Source organism: Toxotes jaculatrix, chromosome 19 (genome assembly GCF_017976425.1).
Source record: "Toxotes jaculatrix isolate fToxJac2 chromosome 19, fToxJac2.pri, whole genome shotgun sequence".
NCBI classification, from domain to species: Eukaryota; Metazoa; Chordata; class Actinopteri; family Toxotidae; genus Toxotes; species Toxotes jaculatrix.
In genome coordinates, this window is record NC_054412.1 from 12,048,484 (window position 1) to 12,056,443 (window position 7,960).

Sequence of the window (7,960 nt, forward strand, 5' to 3'; positions counted from 1 at the left end):
TCATATACCAAGAATGTGGCTGATTGGGTTTTATGAGTTTTCAAAACAGAGTGATTTTCTGCCTGTTTCTTGTCTTTGTCAGATGTTTCTTGCAGTTTTTGGTCTCTCTCTCAAACGCACGAATGATTGTGAGGCGTTACGTTACGAAAACACAAGTTATTTGAAATAACGACTACGGTGTAAACAACACTGAATATTACTTTACAAACTAGTCCTGGCTTTAAACAACATGATAATTTACGTACATTTTATTTAAATTTTTGGTCTTTCACCTTTACCTTTCGTAATTTCCCCTTCATTTACAGACGAACAGTTATTGGTGTGTATCGCTTATCGCTGTAATAACGTCATCTGAACAGCAGAGGGCAGCACGTGCCTGAATTAAAAACAAAACAAAACATCAGGACCTCAAATACGCAACCGTGTTTTGACCTTATGTATTACGGGTATATAGAACAAATGTTTTATGTGTGTGTTAAAAATATTCACAAAGAAGTTTGTAAAACCGTTTAAAGAGCAAAATTTACTAAGCATCCTAGTACTTCTTCCACCACTACACTTAAACGCACTTACTTACATGATATATTAACTAAATTATTATGTCTATCCACTTGGTAAGTTAATGTTTATGATCAGTTGTCATTCCAACATAAACAAATACACAGGACTACTGTATAAAATAAACAGACGGTCAGACGAAACCTAAAAACATGGCAGAACATAACTGTGCTGCCTGGTATTGCTTGAATGTTTTTCATTCTGTCATCACATAATACTCCCACAATGACAGAATGACTAGGATGACAGTGAATTGTATTATTAGCTCCTTTGCCGCTTACTGCCATAACATATCTGATACTTTTCCCTCAGCACCTCAGACTCCCTGGAGAGGGTCGCAAGAGATGCTCTGCATGGGCATGTCACAAAGCCACCTGTGTGCCCCGTGTTTGTGTTTCTAAATACTGGCACAGCTCCATACAGGGAGGTGGCACCCAGCATGGGCACAAATGCAGGAGGACGGATGTGTAATGGAGATGGTTTAGGCATTTTAGGAAAGGAGGGGTCTTAAAAAGTCAGTGTTAATGATCACCAATGAACAGTAAAACCACTGCAACTGTGAAAGCTTACCGCTCCAGTGCCCGTTCCTGCTACTGTCTGAATGCATACAAATCCAAGCTTGACGGACACCTGTTGTGGATTCTTGCCCTTGACACTGCTCTGGTCTGCTGGATGGTGGGTGTGGTTTGGACTTGTTCTGCCCCAGACTTGAACTCCCCCACAGCTGTCACTGTTCCACACTGCAATGCCAAACCCTCTGGCACAGAGAGCAGTATTGGATGCTGCAGCGAGGGTAAAGGGAGGACTGAGAGAAGGAAAGACGCTGCTGACTAGTCTGAAATCACTGTATTTGCACTGTATGTGTTTAAACATATGCAAAGAAAGCCAAACGTACTGTATGTGTCAATGAAGATCAACCTTATTTAAAAATACTGTGTGTTAGATACTAAAGACAGTTTCTTCCTTGATGTTGGTGATAACAAACAAGCTTTATGTGTATTGAAAATGTATGTTAGCAGGTGTGGATCACTGAATGGCCGTACTGGGCGCAGGCCCAGAGGCCCAGTGGGTGGAGTGAGTCTGGTCCAAAACCTCTGTTTTAAGTGGCTGTTGGCATTTCTGGTTGGAAGGTCAAACAATAAACTACAAAGTGATGCTAAGTGATGTCAAAGAGACTCAAAATGACCACAAAGACACACAAGATTTCCACTAACACATGCAAAACAACCACAAAGAAAAATAAAAAACTATATAGAGATATGAAATGAGCACAAATAGTTGTCTCAGAGTGATGACTCTGGGGGTCTTGCTCCTATGTGGGAGTGGAGGTCTTTTACATCACATACAAAGTTTCCACCATTGCTCTAGTGTGTGTTCATTTAGATTTCCATCGTCACTGTCATGTCACAGTATTTTTATTTCTATTACCAGCTTTGTTGGGTTTCTTTAGCAGCAGTTCTCTCTCTGTCCACCAGAGGATTCACAACACCATTTGATGATGTATGAAATGTGATTTATGTTCAAAAGCTTTAATTTAATGTTTATCCTACCAAAGTGACACTTTACCCCAGAACATCTGATGGCGTTTCCTCCCCTAAGAGCAAATATTTCTGCTGAACCTGCCAAAGACATTTTTGGGGTCTAATCATTTGAACTTGTCCCTATATTTAGAGGCTGTTCTTTCACAAGGGATGGAGTGTTATAAAAGCTCTGATGACTCCCACTCCTGTCCAAGCCTCCCACACCGTAATGACCAAAGTCCCCACCCTGAACGCTCACTGTGCAAATGGTTGGCATGGAATGCTTTGATCTTATGGTTTGCTCCCCCCCACCTCCTACAAACTTGTTATAGAAGTCCTCGCCCCACCTTCTGTCTCTTTAATAATGTCTGAAATATTTATCTTTCCCTTGATGGTCATGTCGAGTCTACATTCTTCCACCGTTAACCTCTGAGGTTGAAATGTTGTTGCCATCACTTCTCTGACTAATGGTTAGCCATGATTTACCCATGTTCCTCTGTTTGTTCACCTTTTGACTTGTGGAACGGACACCTGCAAGACAAAGAGATAGGACACCAGAACCCCGGAGGAGAAACAGGGGAGTTATTTGGTTTGGGTAGCAGGTGTGTAGCTCTCTAGTGTTAATGTGTGTGTGTGTGTGTGTGTGTGTGTGTGTGTGTGTGTGTGTGTGTGTGTGTGTGTGTGTGTGTGTGTGTGTCCTGTAAAGGGGTGGTCACTCACTCCCATCCAAACTCAGCAGGAGTCCACAGTGTTCACCGAGGTGTGAAGTGGCCCGGGCCAGGAGTGGATTATAAACCTGGGCCTGCATCACAATAGAGGTGAGAACAGCAGGGGCCCCACATTACAGCTTTAGCAAACAAGTTAAAATGCACAAGAATATCCTATGTGCATCCTTGAAGTGGAATTCTGAATAGAGACCTGTTGTTTAAAATGATATACAATTAAGCCCCCTGGAGGAAAGAGTAAAGGTCACAGAGCTGGTTAAATTGGTCCTGAAGTAAAGAAAAGAGCAGGTCATTAAAGACAGGTTTGACTGGTAAACAACAAAAGGTAGATAAAGCTGATTGTGTAACAAAAAGGCAATTTAAATTTTCACATAGACCCTCAAATGTTGTGGAAATTGAGTGTTAAATGATGAGCCTTTTTTCTTAAAAAAAAAACTTTATTTGGCTGTGAAATAGGTGAAACTTTCTTTAAGTGGCTCCATTTTTCAGCTTATTTCAGCTTTATTTCGAAAGGACACAAAAATAGAAAAGTATTGGTCATAAAGGCCAAACAAACTAGCCTATGTCTACTCTTTGATTACCTACAATACACAAATGAAGCATGAAAAAAATCAAAGATGCAAAACGCTACATACACCTTTATACATAGTAATTCTGAAGCATACTGAGACAAAAATAGTCAAAGAAGTTGGAGTAAGATCTAGTTGAAACAATGGTGATAGATCAGAGATAGTTAAAACAGAATGCCGCTAAGTTCCTGTTGTTCCTGTTACGCTTTATTGTCATTTCCACACACGTTTGACGTACATATGCAGGGAAACAAAATGTTGTTTCTCATGGACCTTAGTGCAGCATAAAGCAGAGGTACAAAGAACAGAACTTTTACCACAGATTGCACATTGTACTCACTCTGCCTCTGTACACTGCATGCTAACTACTGAACTAATGATTGAATATATAAGGTTTGAAATATAGCACTGACATTTGACATTGAATAGGGCGTTGATTTTGTTGACCCATTTTCATGGGGTGACTCACACTCAAATGAGGCTTAAATTCCAGGTCATACACCTGTTATAAATGCCTGAATATGAAGTTATTTTCAGTGTGGTAACTTAAACCTTTGTGGTTACACAAAGTCACCACCCTATTCAGACTTCTGTTTTACTTTCCAGTGGCACCACATGGTCAGGGGTTTTTCCTCAGATTTGTAGAAGGATGATTCAGGTTCACAGAACATAAGATAACTCAACTGCAGCATTAGATAGCATAGACAGCAACTGACAACATATTTAATAGACATGCAAAGAGTTTAGATTAGATGACACATTTACCTGTCACCCCCTTCTCCTTTTACTCAGACTGAATAAACTATTCATGGGACGTCATCCAGAGTGAGTATATTCGTGGAGTGTTGGGACACGTACAGAGAGCAGCGATGGCATGGCTGGCATGCTTCGCTGGATTTTATGAGTGTCAGCTGCCGAGGGCATCAGATGGTGTAATAACATGACAGAGGTCAATCCTCACAATGGTCTACTGAGACACATGATGAAGACAAGAGCAGTGGACTAATGGGTGGGGGTTGGGTTGATAGGTGGCTTGTGTGCGCTGCTGTAAATAAGGTTTGTGAGACATCGTTACAAGACGCTTGTATAATTGAGGCCTTCATTAGATGGTCAGCTGTAGAGAGATGATGGGAAATGAGAAGGGAGAGAAATTATCAAAAAAGATTCATGGCTGGATATGAACCAGTTACACCACAGCTCTTTTTCAACACCCTAACTCTTAGGCCTTCAGGTCAACCCAGAAAAGTATATTTTTATTTGACTGGATGTTTGTTTGTGATCTGTGACCCTATAAGGAAATATGGGCAGGATGGATGGTCAAGGCAAAATATTTAAGACTCAAAAGTGACATTCCTTTGCCTCGAGTGGTTCATAGCCATGAAGAGTTTTTAGTTTTACTTAGTTACTTTGGTTATGAGATTGTCTTCTCTGAGATTTCTGCAATTATCAGATTTACTCAGGACTACTCTCTATCAAAGAAATAGTCTGTATGAAAACTATTGTGAGCAAGGCTTGTGGATCATCCAGAGTAAAACTGACACGGTGTCTGGACTTTCATGTTTAATTTATTCATTACTGTTAACAACACAAACAAAAATTGCAGACTGATATCTCAGAATCTGAACAGTTCAAACTAAAACTATCTGCGTGGTTAAATACCACTGTTTTGTCCCATTTACATGCAACAAACAAGTTCAACAACCCTTTTATGTGACAGCAGCAAGCCTCTGAGAAAAGCCACCTATGGAAATAATGAACCACAATGCAGACAGTGTTTTTGAAACCAAACTTAAGATAAGGTCAAAATCTGCTCAGATGTGCTCATAAGTGATCTGGGGTTTTTATGGTGTTGTTTACTTTTCTGGTCATGTTTAAGATTGTCAGGACAAAGTGTTGTCGAGGTAGAAATATACTTTAATTTTATTAACTGCATTTTTCATGGTTTAACTCCTTTGTGTGACTTCAGAGTTTATGAATTGTATGTAGAGCATTATAAGCAATGTATACAAAGTAAAATGCCCCTTAAAACTGGGACATATTTTGAAAGCATAACAAACTGACTGTAATTTTACCTACAATAAAGGAATCAAAACCCAATAAAGTGCCACTGAAGTGGGTTTTACTCTCCATCTTTGTATTAAAGGCATGAAAGAAGGAGCACAGACAAACATCCACTCGCGCTTGTGTCTCTCTTGAAAACGCTTTCCTGCGCACGCTCTCACACGCCTGTGTGCACATGCACACAAACAAATACGCTCCCTCACCACACACAACCTCGGAGAGAACAGAGGGGGGAGGGGCAAACAGAGGATGATGTCACCTCTGTAGACAGCTAAGCTGAGGCTTGAGATAATGGTGACATTTCAGGGAAGGTGATGTCATTCTTCCACTGCTACCTCCTCCCCCTCCCTTTCTTTCCTCTGCTGTCCGCCTCCCTTCCCTCCCTCCCTTCCTCTTCTCATCCTCGGTGCAGGTGGCTGGCCAGGCTCTTTGAATCCCAGTGCAGGAGAATTAGCTTTTGAATAGGCACAGGGCATGCAGCCCCCCCCCCCCCCCCCCCCCCCCCCCACACACACGCACGCAAACACTATGTGTGAGACACTTAATGTGTGTGGGTGTGATGTGGGTGTCATGTGTTTGAATGTGGGTGTTATGTGTTTGAATGTGTGGGTGTTTGTGTGTGTATCCATTTGGATTTGGCTGTGCTCTCCTTTGCGCTGTTTAACAGGCATTTTTTTTTTGAGGATGTCAGCTTGTCCACAAGTTGAGTTTTGTTGTTGTTGTTGTTACTGTTAAAGCATTCGTTCATATCACTGTAAGCGTGTTCATGTGCCAGCGTGTGTACGGCTTGCATGTTTATGCCGGCTGTGCGCATGCATGTGTATGTAGATGGGATTTCTGCCCTCCATCCCGGTCGCCCACTGAGACCAATCAAGCAGAGAGCTGCCAGGCTGCAGGGCTGGTTGGCACTGAGTCCCTCGCTGAGCTCCTCACCCTCAGGATCTGCTCATTTAAGGTTTCCCTGAGTTCACACAACCCCTATTTCTCTCCAGAAATATATTATATTACGTATTATACTAAGTGGTTAGGGCTTAAGTGGTTTTATCCACTCCAAAGCTTTGTGCTGGCTGTAAAAAAAACCCAAACTGCACACTGTGGAGGAGTTTTATTTAAAACAGATTCAGAAACAAAACAAAAAAACTCAAATATACACCACCAACAAAAACACAACTCCTATATTCAGTGATATAAAAAGCCAACCTTGCTTTCCAGTAAGTGTAATTCGAAGACATACAGGCCATTTGCATTTTATAGAGATTTGGTTTAACCTACTTCAGCACACTGGGCTGATTGCCACAGATAGTGATGCTTCAAAGCCCAGAGGCTGTTGTACCTCTTGTCTCACCGCTGAGCTCGAGGCTGCTCACCGGCAGTATTTTTATCCCTGAAAACTCACCACTAGTGCACTGCACTTTCACTCTGCCAAGTTCTGGTACACTGTCTTTCTTCCCCTGTTGAGAGAACTCAAAGCAGCGTGTGTGAGCTGTAAACAAGTTCCCACCCCCCACCCACACCGCCACACACACACACTCAGGCTGTATCTGGGCAAAAAGCGCTTTCTGAAACCATAAGCATCTGTCTTATCATATGATTGCTCTTCCTATGTCACACACTTGAATCACGGGGCACAGAAAGCTTCCCATCGCACCTAGAGGAGGAAGTCGACCAGAAACAAGAGCACATGTTACAACTGTAGAGAGAACAACTGCCCACGAATGTGTGCAGAGAAATGAACGTGAGCGAAAACCAGGCAGAATGACAACTACACACTGCTGAATTGTAACACATGGCTCTTTATCGTTCGCTCCTTCCAAAACGCAAACCATAGCTGTGAAAATTCATGATGTGGCAGTGTTTTTTTTTTTCTTGTCAAATTCTGTAGTCATTATTCCTGTACTGCTTCCTTTTTAGACGCACAAATACAGCACATTCCACACCAACAAGTTTTTCCATTAAAGATAGAGTAAACATTTGACTTTCATGTTGAACATCTTCAGGAATCGTAGCATGCATATGAAGCTTTAGAAATATATATAAAAGGAAATTGCATGCAACATATAAGGTGTTACATAACAGTGATGCATTGATACTGAGTTTTAGCTCATCACAGAACAACAAAGCTGCAGGATTAGCTGTCTTTAGAGCAAAGTGTTATTTCCAGATAGTTTTTGATGGACACACAGAGATTAGATGAGCTGTCAAAGAGCTAAAATGTGCTTGGTTAAATCAAGGAAATTAAACGCACCTACCACTTTCACATATACACTTTTTTTTTTTCATCTTATTTGACCTGGTTTAAACATTTTTTCAGAGAGAGCTGCACCTGCACATAGCTCGAGATAAAAGTAAATGACTGAACGAAGGCGTGTAATGGGATGTTTACATGCCAGCCGTCGTGTCGACTGCTGAAAAGCTTTCCAACTTCAGGCTGAGGATTCACGGCAGAGGAGACGTGGTGATAATATTTGCTGTACACTGAGTGAAAGGAAATTGCTTTTTCCAAGTGTTGACAGAATCTGAGAGTTAA